Below are 14,130 nucleotides of genomic sequence, written 5' to 3' on the forward strand. Positions count from 1 at the left end.
ATTTTAAGTATGACATTTGCAATCTTTATGGTCCTATTTATGTAATTATCTAAAAATTCTAAATGTGGTACATCGGTGCTCATTTTTTTTTGGTAGAATTCAGAACATTACTAAATATAATGGTTAACTTCATTAAAGACCCATGTCACGGGTGAGGAGTAGAGCCAGTGCTAAAGTTTTAAGATGGACAAGCAAGGTCTTCCTCTTACTGTGGTATCTGAGGGTGGCCACAGCACGGCATTCAGAGACTGAGGTGGGCTTTCCTCAGAGCACAATATTTAAAACACGAAGCTTGATCTCAGACAGCTAAGCCGACACATAGCTCACAGATGGTAAACCCTTCAGTTCCTAAATGTTCAGTTATTGCAATGGAAGGAAAGCATGTGCTTCTATGAACTGTAACTGACATTAATTGTGTATGTCTGCATTTCATCTTCTGGGTTTTCTGGGGGGAAAAACCTGTCAGAATATAAGAATTCATGAAGAGGAAATATTTACTATATTATTTCACAGTAGCCTATTATACTTTCAGAATGTTACAGAGCAGACAAAAACTAATCCTGCTCAGAAATCGCATGGTAATACAGGGGAACGAACCCTCCAGAATGTGTTAATATTTCAGAAGTTCTTACATGTAAATTGAGAGAAGGAAAATAATCCGTAACTTTCTGAAACCTTAGTATGGTGCTAACGATATAAAGGTAGTCTGGGGTGGAACACTTATCTGTGAAAAAACTAAGGAAATAAAAACTACCCTACTTTTGAATCAGAGGAAAATAAGTTCATGTTTCACCTCTCTTCAGAAAAAGGTATTAAATTTGGACAACCCTATGCGTTGTTCCCTCCAATACGGATTTATATTGGAAAAGTAAACAAAGATGTTCCCTTCAAATACCTGGAAAACATTTCTTTTAAAGGGTGTGGGGGTGCAGCGCACTTGCTCAACTTGTAGGGCTGGGAGTGGCCCTCAAATGTGACTGGTCCCATAGGTGAGGAAACAGACCCAGGGAACATCCATGATGAACCCACGTGTCAAAGCTAGTAGATGGTGGCATTAAAATTAAACTATGCGAATATGGACCTCCAAATTTCATTCTTTTCATAAGTACAACAGAACGTTGTGGACACTGTGATAGTAAAAATTTAAAGCACCTTTTATTTTTTTTAAAAGCACCTTTTAAACTTAACTAAAACCTCAGTATATTATTTCCAAATGCCCATGTAACTTCCACACCATGGCCCTTCTCCCATCTTTGTTTATATGTTGGAGGCTGTAGAGGCCTCCCAACACTCCCAACACAAGAGACAGGATCCGTGGATAGTAAGTCACGACCGTAGAAACATTTCTTCCCCCTTGCTATAAAATGCGTTTCTACAGTCACACAACCATGATTGTGGGCATAAACCTTTAACGAATATTTTCAAGAAGAACTGAAATTGTAGTTACTGAACTATGATGTAAGTCATCACAATAACGCTTTGCTGATTTTTTAAACTCGTTGCAAGATCTCCCCCCTCCCCGTTAGAGCATAATCAACCACAGTTTTTACGTTAAGCAACCACATTGCTTCTAATCAGAATTTATAAAATAAAGGTAGAATTAACATCAAAGTAACAAAGCTTTGTAGACCTGGGATATAAACAAATTTATTTTTCCTGGAGGCAGTGACCCCACTGAAAGAAGGGTTAAGTGAGATTTTAAGATAAAGTGTTTAGGTAAGAGTACTCTAGATGCATGCTCAGCCCTTGTGTGTTCATGCTGGGATACATTAAGAACCTAGAGAAGACTCAGGAAATGGAAAATATGTATATTCAGGTTACGGGAGACTCACCACAGGTAGGGTTGTTTGGCCTGAATAAAGAAACAAAATGTGATTCTACGCAGGCCTCAACCACAATATGAAGATCTCCATCACTGGGAGAGCCATTCCTGTCAAACCTCACCATCTCCAAAGATGATCAAAGCCAAGTGAAAGGGATGAGGTTTGTGAAGAGAACTGTTTAATTAGACCTGAAGAAACTGTAGAATTCTTGCTGTGTCACTGCAGGTCCTGCAAGAAGCAAACACTATGACAGACCTGTATGTTCTAGGGCTTTCCAGGGGAGCTTGCACATGGGTGAGAAGGGGGAAACCAAGCAGGACAGGTCCGGGGAGCAGAGCAGAGCACAGTTCTGACCTCTGGAAAAGAACAGAGGGAAGGAAGGAGGGTTAATGGGAGGAGCACAGTTGAGAGTTTCAGCCCAGCTGAGGAAGGTCCCAGAGAGAGGATGGGCATCCTGGGTGCGCTTGCTGCAGGAACAGCCTGCTCCTCCTACTTGTCCCTCCTCTATGCTCCTGGTGGCTGGGAGCAGCTGGCAGGTTCCACATTGGCGTGGACACGGAGGCAGATCTGAAGGTGTGGCCCCCAGAGGAGGTCTCCTAACCTGGACAGCTTCTCTGAATGGAAGAAATGAGCCACTCAACCTCTCTAGCCACCACACTAGCTTTACAGGTTTATTTATGTATTTATGTATTTATGTATTTATGTATTTATGTATTTATTTATTTATTTATTTATTTATTTTTAAGTCACCAGTAAAGTTACAGTTGTTTTAGTTTTCAGAGTGACAGAGATTTAGGAAGCAAAGGCAGTAACTTTCAGTGATCCCTTCCATCACATTCAATTTGGTCCTGGACTTTTATTTGGCAATATGTTGAAACAAAAGAGATCAAATTTTAAACCGAATTGTTCGGTCTCCAGCTTCCCACTCTATTTTTTTTTTTTATAAATTAAAAACATTTTGTTCATGCTATGTTAAGTGAGTATTTCATGACAGCTAGTGGATTCAATTAAAATAAATTTTAATTCTTATTTGAAGACATCACAAGCAGAATGCCTTTTGTTCTTCTAGATTGATTTAAGGCAAATTGCTCCGTGTACTACAGCAATTTTAAATGTATTTAAAGTTTTTTAAAATCAGAATTATGTGGAATAGTCTAACAGTTTAAGTTTAAACGAGGCAATTAGCTGGTTACAACTGGAACTACCAGGCCCTATTTAAAATAATGAGGTCTGACAGTTATGGAATCTGAATTATTCATTGATAACTAGCTTTTCCTCATCTGCAAACCATGGCTAACATTAATAACAGAGGTGTAAGTGTGATAACCAAAGAGTCTGACATTAAGAACACACACGCAAAAGTGCTAAATTCTTATTTAATTAAAAAGGATCATGATAGCAATATTTTTCCTGAAAGAAAATCATTAGGTAAAATGTGTTTTCTCATCTGTTTCATCTCTCTTTTCCTGAGGTGGATTTTGCATAAGGAAATAATTGTTTTTGATTGCATACAACAAAATAATTTCCTAATCATGTATTGTCGGCAAACTATAAAGAAACATAAACATTTCTAATTGTTAAATCTTTAAGATAATCATTTTAGAATTCTAGTTCCCTTATTTGCAATCCCCAGAAACAGGTAAATTATACACTTCAACTTTTTAATTGAAAGAGAAAAGTAGACCATAATAAATTACATGCAAAAAGGCAAATAACTCAATTGATGATCATTTAATTGAAGTGAATACTGTGATTACCATGAGCCAATTTACTTATTGGCAGCACAGTTCAAAACTAATGGAATAAATCAAGTTGTTGCTCCCCATAATTTTGCAGCAAAGAAAGAAAACTTGCAAGAGGTCACTAAGCATAAATCCATATTGTCCTTTACAGTCAGAGATGGTGTGACCAAAGGAGAGACTACCCTTGTATGTGAGGACACATGGGCAAAGCTAAAAGGTATGACTACAAACCCTTCTCTCCAACACTGCAAACAGGTTTCAACAACAACAACAACAACAACAAAAAAACAAAAAAAAAAAAAAGGGAAAAGAAAATAAGCAACAAGAACAGTAACAAAATCCTTCCTCCCTTGGTTTCTTACTATGGTTGCCATTAGTGCCTCTCAACATTGTATCAAAATTAGTAATTCAATATTGAATTTCCTCATGCTGATACTGGGATTGTCTATAGTCTACATAAGGGTTGACCACATGTCCCACTGGATTCAGGATAACATTGGTGTATGCCTTTGGGTTCAGTGTAATTATTTAAAGATATACAGACACCTTGTTTACCGGGTATCCTGATTTGGCCATTCTGACAATAGTAGTGATAATGTCCTCACTTATTGAGGACTCACGATGAGGCGGTCCCTGAGTTAAATGTAGGTCCTGAGCTTTAGGTTTGTATTATTACTTTTTTAAAGATTTTATTTATTTACTCATGAGAGACACAGAGACAGAGAGAGGTAGAGACACAGGCAGAGAGAGAAGCAGGCTCCATGGAGGAAGTCCGATGTGGGACTCGATCCTGGAACTCCAGGATCATGCACTGAGTGGGAGGCAGATGCTTAACCACTGAGCCACCCAGGCGTCCCAGGTTTGTATTATTATTACTTCCATTCCACAGCTGGGAAACCTGAACTTCTTAGGGGTGAAATAACTTTCCCAAAGACATATAGGGAGGCCGACTGCCATGATTCAGACCTTGGCACCTTAAATAAAAATCCATGCTTTTAACTATTACACTAGATTTCTCCTATTCTTTACCTCGTGAAATTTCATGCCCTGTCACAGAAAACGATAAACTAATAGTCACAAATACACTTCATATATGCCCAGACACCAGAAAGCCAATGAGTTTTATAAAGCATGAATGGCCAATGATGTTAAGTGGAGACATTTACACAAATAAAGATATACACCAAAATAGATGAAGTAAAATAGCACAGCCAGCTAATAGGGGCGGAAAATCCCATATGTTTCAAGTTTTCTCCCTGGTATTCATCAGCAGCACAACCTAGAAAAAAATGTGACTCTTGTTAAGCCTGGAGTGTCCCAAGAGTCCAAGTAAAGAATGTCCCAAAATGGGCTTTTAGATATGTCTCTGTTACTGGATTTATGGCTCAGTGCCTATGCATTTGTAACACAGTGGTCTTTTTAGTAAGACTTACAAAAGGAGGATTTGAAGGATGGCTTTTTTTATTAGTGCAGATATATATGCCATAACCTGATTTTTTTTTCTTTCAGTACAGATGTCAGTTACAGTGTACCTATCATGCTCTGCAGATTGTGTCATTGGTCAAGAAAGGAGAGAAACCCCAATATAATGATTAATAATCAATGTGTCTGGCCTTTAAGTCCACCCAGAGGAGAAATGAAACACTGATATAGAATCTCTCCCTGAAGGAAGAAAAACACTGAGGGTGGAAAAAGAGGGCAGGATGAGCTACCCTTAGAGGAATATAAATAGTGGAGCTGTCTAGTGTTGGGTTCTGCTTGGTTTGGTCTAAAATGTTGTAAGTGAATGATACATGAAGTTTACATCATAGTTTCTTTTTGTAATAAAACCATTAATATAAAATAAAGTAAGTAAAATATAAGAATGATCATTTTAGTGAGGTTTTTTTTTTGACAGCTGCCCTGGTGCCCCCCCCCCCCCTTCTCTAGACTGAATGACACAGCTTGAAACAGATGAAGGAAGACTTGGCCATTGTGTCTCTTACTAATGATATGTGGGCAGGGAGTTATTACAGCTCTTTCCCAGGCTGGAATGAAGTGAAACTATCTCTAAAAAAGTAACGTGTGCGTTCAGGGTTGCCTATCTCCTTAATTTGCTACTCCCTTCTCCCCTCTTTCTCTTTCTATTTTCTTCCATTGACTGATTACATCTGTCCTTTAAAAGAAAGTCTGGTGAAGGTATTTGAAACTCCAATACACAATTTCACTGATTATTTTATGCTAATGAATGAACTATCTAGCAATATAATATTTCACTTTTTGTGCCCTCCTGGTGGTAGCACAAGATAAATTCTAGTGTATCTTTAATTAACTAAGGGAAGCAGAAAGAAATCTCTGTGGATTAATAATATTTATGGCCTTAAAGTGAACAAAATAACAGATGAGGGTGGGAGGGGGCAACTAAATGGTAGACAAATCTTAGAGAGTTAATTAAGACAAAATTCATGCTTATTTTGGCCTTTTTATCTGCAAACGGTCCTGATGCCAGGGAACAATGAAAATTAAAAATATTCTCACTCTTCCCCCAAGCCCTTTTAGTCTAAACATCCCACCCGTCCCCATTCCCCCCTTCCTTCTACCCTCTACCACCAACCCATGTATTTCAATACATAACCACTCAGACTTACCCCAAAACTCCAGACTTTGTCAAAATTCTGATGAGAATTCTTAGGAAGGGGCCCTCAGTATTTGTCTGAGATGCAGATTGAAAAAATGAATTACTTGAGATTAAGGAAGCTGTGTGCATACTTGCAGCCTGACCGCTTTGCTCCCAGAGCATTGAAGAAGGATATCACTGAAGAATCTTATAGAAAGAATCAAAGCAATTCGAAGAATTTGGCCCTCGTTATTTCTCCAAAGGCCTTAGTAAAAACCAACTGATCATCAACAAACTGGTCATCAGAGATAAGTGCTGCTAAGATTGGACAGAATGTATGGCTACCAGGGACCAAGAAATCTGAAAAGGAACCAAAACAGCTCAAAGACTCACAGCCTGGACTGGCCTTGATATTGGTCTGCACACACTTCCTCATCTTGAGCACAGACGACATCCTTCTGACTTTAACTAAATAGGAAGGAAGACGATGGCAGACACAAATGAAGTCAATACAAGAGTGGGATGAGACTTGTGTCTCTTAGTGCGATTGAAATTCAATTCTATTTCATTCTTGGTATTTCTGTGTTTTCAAAAATTTTATTTTTTATTTTTATTTTTTTTAAAGATTTTTTTCTTTATTTATTTATGATAGTCACACAGAGAGAGAGAGAGGCAGAGACACAGGCAGAGGGAGAAGCAGGCTCCATGCCCCGGGAGCCCGACGTGGGATTCGATCCCGGGACTCCAGGATCGCGCCCTGGGCCAAAGGCAGGCGCCAAACCACTGCGCCACCCAGGGATCCCCCTCAAAAATTTTAATACAAGTTATGGCAGTTTCATAGTGACTACAGCTGCTAACAGTATAAACATAGCAAAAGAATATATTGACATATACTATTGTTAACTAAATGGTTCAAAACTAATGTCTAAAGAGAAACATGAGGTTCCCTACTTGGAAATTAAAATAACATCCTCTTTCCAGAAAAATTCTGAATTCCTTATAGACTGCTATAAAGTAGTCCTTACAGATTGCCTCAAATTCCACCATAATTGATATCCCTTTGATAAAGAACTAAAAGCACCTAGAACCTTTTCTAGGCTCAGTATTATAGGGAGATCACCTTGACATCTTTAAATAACCATGGTTCTGCCTAGGTCAAATCTCATATTTTCCACATTAATCCCAGCTCCCACCCTATAAAGTGGAGCCTCCGTGAGCCTCTTGTGGTGTAATGCTGCTAGAGCTCCTTGACACCAAGTTACCCCAAAGTAAGTTTCAGTCTTAAATAAAGTTGGTTCTCAATTCTATAATGAACGTATTTTTCTTTCACTTTCTAGGGCCCTATGACCTCATGCAATGTAATTGGAAATCTGGAGCTGCCAAGTAAGGTTGTAGGAGTTGTGCACCAAAGTACTCTGCCAAATGGAATACATACAGCTGAAGTCCAACTCAGACTTCCTCACCAACTCTTGTGCCTTAGCTTGGGGCTATTTTATTTGGGGAAGTGTGTGTGTGTGTGTGTGTGGGGTATCTTTTAGTAATTCTACCACCTAGAATGAGTGGGGTTTTTAAAAATAATTTATTCTCAGATAGGAAAACTTTTATAAACTTGGAGAAAGATGCTATATGTGTTAGCAGTGATCAAGAGAGAAACCCATCTTAGTGTCCTCTTAGCTGTTCACTTTCAAGCATCCCCCACGTCTGTGACTCTAAATTAACTATTGTAATTCCTCTGTCCTATATCCCATGCCCTTTGGCTCTATTTGGAGGTAAGATCTAAAAAATAACTCAGACTAAGGTATTAATGGCTAAGACCATAATGTCCTTGTCCTAGAAAGCACTTTTGCATTGTAGGGCTTTGACCACTACAGAACACCTAGAGCCACAGAAATTTACTTACTGGCAGGCTGGTAAGGAGGGTGCTTGACCCTTTAGCCTTGCAACTCTACCTACTTAGTTGTAAAGCTGGTCCCTCCAAGTGTTCTTTGTAATCCAATGATATTCATGATCTCATCTTCACATTTGATCCGGGTCCTATGCACTCAAAATGTTCAAGTTATGCAAAGTCATCAGTTGAAGATGTAAAAAATAAACAGGCCAATGTCCAACTATATAGAAAGAGACTTTCAAAAGATTTCAGTTCCAATCTTGAACACTTCCTAACATGTGCGACTTTCCCCAAGTCACCTCACTTCCTCAAACATTATAGGATTATTCTGAGGAATAAATTAGACATTTATGGCAAACCCTAGCAAAATGGCAGAAAGATAGCAGACACAAACTAAGACCCATGGAATCAGAAGCAGAACAATTCATAGCTTCAATGAATCTGGTACTACCTATACTACTATTAATAATATAAATAACCAAAAGATGTATTCATCAGATAGGACGATTGTAATAGAAAGCAATGTGATTAGTCATACAAAAGTAGCTATTTTAAATTTCTGTTCTTGAATTTATTTTTAGCACTACCTCATTAACATGAAATCCAAGACTGTGGGCATAGGTATGTTAGCAGCATCAAGAACCATAACAGACTTACCATGGGAAAATATTTCTTTAACATTAGGATTCCTTCCTGGCATCTTCCCTCATGGGACTTGTTCTTTCATTGAATTACTCATTTTAATTGAGAATTATAAACCTCACAGGGGGGTGTCATCATGCTGAGATGAAAATGACTGAAGTTTTTATAGACTTCTTTTTGTGTGTGTTAGGTTGATGATAGCATGCTCCAGTTTAATTTAATAGATAAAACGGTTCTGTTTCTTAAATACAGAAAATAGATGAAATACTGTTTTCTTTTCACAGCCAAGGTCTAAATAATTGTATTTCTAATTTTTATCTTCTATTAAAATATCCGCAGAAACTTTCATCAATAAAGCACGCCATTTCTTAACATTATTGTCAGTCTAATTTTTAAATTGTTATCATTAACTTCAGGAAAACACACTCCCACTCATATTTCCTATGGATGTCCTTAAATCCTAAGATTTTCCATGATCCCATTGCCAAATTCCACTGTGAAAACCTCACCCTGTAAACAAAACAGAAAGTCGATGAAAATGTGTAAAGAGAAAGGTTAATGGTATAATATAGGTTTATATCAAACTATTTAAAGTCAGACTTGCAATTAACACCTACATATACAGAACATAAACATTTATATCTTCAAATAATCTGACACACAGCTTGAGGTTGCCCAAAACTGAGAGAGCAAAAGAAACATTTTTAAAAATTAGTAGTTACTGAGACCCTAGAATTTCAGATATTTTGAAGAACCACAGCATTAGCAGGAGCTGTGGAAATGATGTGATTCATACTTTCTCTTCTTAAAGATAAGGAATCTGAGGCTCAAGCATCAGAGTATTTTGCCCAGATCAAATAAAACCGACATTGATTGACGGTTGAAGTTAAGGAAGGACAAGGGCCAGAAGCCTCTCAGAAGGTAAGATGGAGGGCACCTGGGTGGCTTAGTGGTTGAGCCTCTGCCTTTGGCTCTGGTCGTGATCCCGGGGTCCTGGGATCGAGTCTCACATCGGGGTCCCTACAGAGAGCCTGCTTCTCCCTCTGCCTGTGTCTCTGCCTCTCTGTGTGTCCCTCATGAACAAATAAATAAAATCTTAAAAAAAAAAAAGAAGGTAAAAAGGAGCAAATAAGCGGAGCGCAAAAATCCTTCTTCCCACTCCAGGCTCATGAGCCCCTCGCAGTCGCCTTTCATTCATTTTTCCAGTCTTTGTACCTTTTTTAAAAGCCTTCTAATGACTTTGGAAGAAGTCCCATTCACATTAACTTCCCATTTGTCAAATGGCCCATCTCCTTTAAAATCATTTCCAAAATGTTACCTTTTATTGGAAACCTAATACAATAATAAAAATAACTGACATTTATTGAACAGTCGACCTGTGCTCCCAAGTGAAGACCAGAGATTGATGGCCACCTATCACTGTCGCAGCTACTCTGTCCTCAAAAGGCCAGGACACACAGCGAGTGTATTCCCCTTGTGGCACTCACAGTTCTGAGCGTGGAGTTTGCAGTTAGACAGTCTGAGTTCAAGTCCTAGCTCCACATCTTAGAAGCCATGCCTCACGGGGCCACTTACTCTTTGCTTTAACTTGAGTGATGCCATTTCGAATCCATTTCAATTTCTAATGCAGTTGCTGTGGCAGAGGTAGGCACCCAGCATCCTTCCTCTTCCTACATTACAGCTGCCAGCCCTTCGCAGCAGGGTGGAGCCCTGGGCCTCCGTCCTACCAATAAAATGGAAGCTGACAGGACTTGTCCCTTGGGGGTGAAGCACTTCAGTGTGGTGTGCCTTCTCCATGCTTTCCCTCTTCCCGATTTGCTGCTTGGGTGCTGAATTCCATGCATTGAAGATGATGGAAGCTCCACTGACCTGACTCTAAGCAGCTGTGATACTGAGGCCCCTCCCACCCTCTCCAAACCCCACTCTACTATATCCATGAGAAAAGGGAAAGAAGTCTTTGACAAGTTTGCAGTTGTCCTGCCCTGGTGAGTAAAGTCCTTGTCAGTGGGCATGATGTATGCAGAGGGAGAGGAACACCCATTGAGAAAGTGGGTCGTGGTTTCTACTTTTCTATCAGTGCTATTCTCAGAAACTACTCTTTCCTCTCAGAATCATAAGAATAAGGTATTTTAAACCGTTCCATATATTTTTCATATTCAGTGTCCATGGGAAACATTGTTGAGGCAAAGGTTTTTAAAAATGGTTTAAAAACCAATGAATTATAGAATTAACTCTGTTTATTCTCTTCAGCATAGCTTATTTTAGCCCCAGGATGAATGTTAAGTAAACAGTGCATGGAATGGGGGCACCTGGGTGGCTCAGTGGGTTAAGCAGCTGCCTTGGGCTCAGGTCATGATCTCTGGGTCCTGGGATCGAGTCCCACCTTGGGCTGTCTGCGCATTGAAGAGTCTGCTTCTCCCTCTCCCTCCCCCTGCTTGTGTACACGCTCTCTCTCTCTCTCTCTTTCTCAAATAAATAATAAAATCTTAAAAAAACAAACAACAGTGCATGGAACTAAAAAGGCAGTTTTTCTGTCCGTCTTCACTGAACCTTAAAAAAAGACACAATATTCCTCTTAAAAGAGAAATTTGATCGTGGCCCTTTCTTGTGTTGAAACCTGCAGTGGTTCTCAGTTGACAACCGACTGTCCTGGCATATAAGGCTCCTTATGTTCTGGCCCCACCTTATCTTTGTCTTTAAAATAGTATGGTGTTATTGTTAAAAACTCAAAATCTGGCATTCTATTTCTCAGATTTGAATGCTGGCCCTGCCACTAACCACTTGCATTATCTTGAGCAAAGCATCTAGCTTCTCCAGCCTTAGTATCCCCTTCCAAAGGAGACAGAAATGTCTCATGAAGGTTTCAAGAGTCGTAAATGGGTGGAAAACATCATGTGCTCAGAGCAGCATCAGACATGGTCTGGTCCATAATAGGAAGTATTGCTGCGACCGCACAACATTGTCTGATGGAATTTTATACCATAACTTATGCTTAAGGACAATGCTGGGTGTGTAGGAGAAACAATAAAATATAAGACGTAGTTTTTGTCCACTAGAATTTGTCAGGCTAGGTAGAGAATTCTTAAACTTGAAAAATATTAGCTTTAGTGGATACACAATATATGCTTAACTTAATTGAAATTTTTAAAGGAAGCCTTATGCTATGCTTTCAATATATTCCTTGAAAACAGCCTAATATCAAAACCCCTTTTCATAAAATTTTTATTACGTTTTTTAAACTACATATTCAGCATTTTACCAGAAGGGGAAAAAAAGAATTTTTATCTTCAGAGATTTAAAAATGTTTCGTATCAGAAACCATATTCAGATAATAAAAGTAAATATCAATTAGCCGAATCTTAAACGTGAAGCTTGCTGAAGCTTGTTAATGTTGCTAAGTGTGCTTGTTACATATGCAAACAAAAAATAAACTGTGCATTTTTTTCTGCACAAAGATTATCTTCAGCAGGAAGTTTTTAGAGTTCTGTTCACTCCGAGATTAAATATGCAAAAGAAGAGCTTTCCCATATTTTATTCCCTTAGAATATTTTAATAAAAGATTAACTTCTTCTGCAATGAACAATGTTATGTTTTTTTTCTTACAATATCTTTCTCCCGATTTTACTGTACTCTACCTGGTTCTATCACCTTGAATCAGAGCCTTCTCTTGCTGTTTTTTCAACCTTTCAAATGCTTGTAGACAATGATGGAGGTAGGGAGAATGCCAGCAAACACAGTTCTAAGACCTCTTTGCCCCACCAGCACACAACTCATTTAACAGTATACAAATGATTTAACAGTAATACCAGCCGTGTTCCCACAGGAAATCATTTCCATTCCCACCACTGCTTGCAGATGGAGGTCATGTTTCCCTCTCTCCTTAGTCACCGCTCAGCCAAACTATTCATATTTACATAATTCTCCCAGTAGTGTTAGGTAAACTTTCTGAAATCAGAGCAGTTTGTGGAGTTGGCACCTCCAGAAAGCACTGTGGAACCAGTGGATGGAAGAGAGCCGGGGGTGGGGGGTGGGGGGTGGGCAGGCCTGGGATGCATTTGTGTTCGCCCCATCCTGAATTTTCTCCATTTTCTCCTCCAGATGCACGCTCCACTGTATCCTGTTCCTCTCTGTGCCCTTGGAGACTCCCTTGCACGGCCTTATTCTCTGACTTTCTGTTCGGTTTGATCAAATTGAGGCACTGAGGAGATCAGGGGGCAGGAAAAAAATTGGAGTTAGAGTATTTATAATTCCTGGCTCCCTCCTTGCTCTGCTTCCGATTGGTGATGACTTATATTCCTATATTTATAGCCACGGTTTCCATCAGAGGGCCATATCTCACATCTGCAAATATTCCCTCCAGATTCCAGGAGCAGTTTTTCCACCTTCCGTCCTTGGACTTAGGTTGGCAACATCTCTCCAACCTTAGCTGGTCCTGGAGTGACTCACCATCCAGTGTTAGTTTCCCTTAATCCCACCCACTTCTTTGTCAATAGTACTTTCCCTGAAGTCTCTTCAATTGAGCCTTGTACGTGAGCTCTCCTTTTCCCACTGGGACCCTGGCTGAAAGCAACGTAAACCTGAATTACGCATATAATATCAGATAGTCTCAACCAGGTCAAAACCAGTGGGCACTAGAAATGGTATCTTTAAAAAAAGAATGAATGTTTTTTTTTGTTGTTGTTGTTGTTGTTGTTTCCCTTCTGAAAGCTCAGGGAAGTTTACATTATGGCAAATCCAGAAGTGAGTGCAAATCTAAGGCAAGATTCCTCAGGAAAAGGTAATTAGAAGTCTATTATCTTCAAAGTTCTTCAAGGAACTTATCATTTCTTTCATGGGTTTGTCAGCAAACACTTCCATTTGACAGAACCAGCACATGGCACAGAGGAAATGAAAGCGGCCTGGGAGCCAGAAATCTTTGTTTCTGCACCAGCTCTTTCACCGATATGTTGTATGACCTTGAGCAAGTCACTTAATTTCCTTGACTTCAGCTTTTTTTTTTTTTTTTCTGTCTTCAGTAGGACAAAGTTATAATTCATGACCTCCTGGTTCCTGCTACATCTTTAGCATAAGCACAATTCTTGATAGTAGAATCCACTTGTGAAGCACTGGCCTAATCATATATGCCAACTCCTGAAGTCCATGTTTTCATATGGCCAATAGACCATTCTACTTGAGTCATACTCATCTTGAAAGGAGGAGGCTGGCGGCACCTGGGGGTCTCAGTCAGTAAAGTGTCAGACTCTTGGTTTCAGCTCAGGTCATGATATCAGGGTCGTGGGGGCAAGCACGGCAACGAGCCCTGCACCTGGCTCTGCACAAAGCAGGGTATCTTGAGATTCTGTTCCTCTCCTTCTGTTCCTATCTCCCCTCTCAAATAGATAAATGAATCATAAAGAAAAAAAGAGAGAGAAAATAAAAAAGAAAAATGGAGGGGGCTTG

At 39.4% G+C, this 14,130-nt stretch overlaps 1 long non-coding RNA gene across 3 annotated transcripts in view; it reads right to left on the reverse strand.

Moving 5' to 3' along the window:
- Window positions 1–1,336: 1,336 nt before the first annotated feature.
- The window catches only part of LOC112674639 (uncharacterized), a 144,736-nt gene continuing 131,942 nt past the window's right edge, over window positions 1,337–14,130 (reverse strand). For all 3 annotated transcript variants that reach the window (XR_007408533.1, XR_007408532.1, XR_004804844.2), the window contains one exon: window positions 1,337–2,179. This is a non-coding gene — a long non-coding RNA (uncharacterized LOC112674639). The remainder of the gene's footprint in view (window positions 2,180–14,130) is intronic.

Source organism: Canis lupus, chromosome 36 (assembly GCF_003254725.2).
Source record: "Canis lupus dingo isolate Sandy chromosome 36, ASM325472v2, whole genome shotgun sequence".
Lineage (NCBI taxonomy): Eukaryota > Metazoa > Chordata > Mammalia > Carnivora > Canidae > Canis > Canis lupus.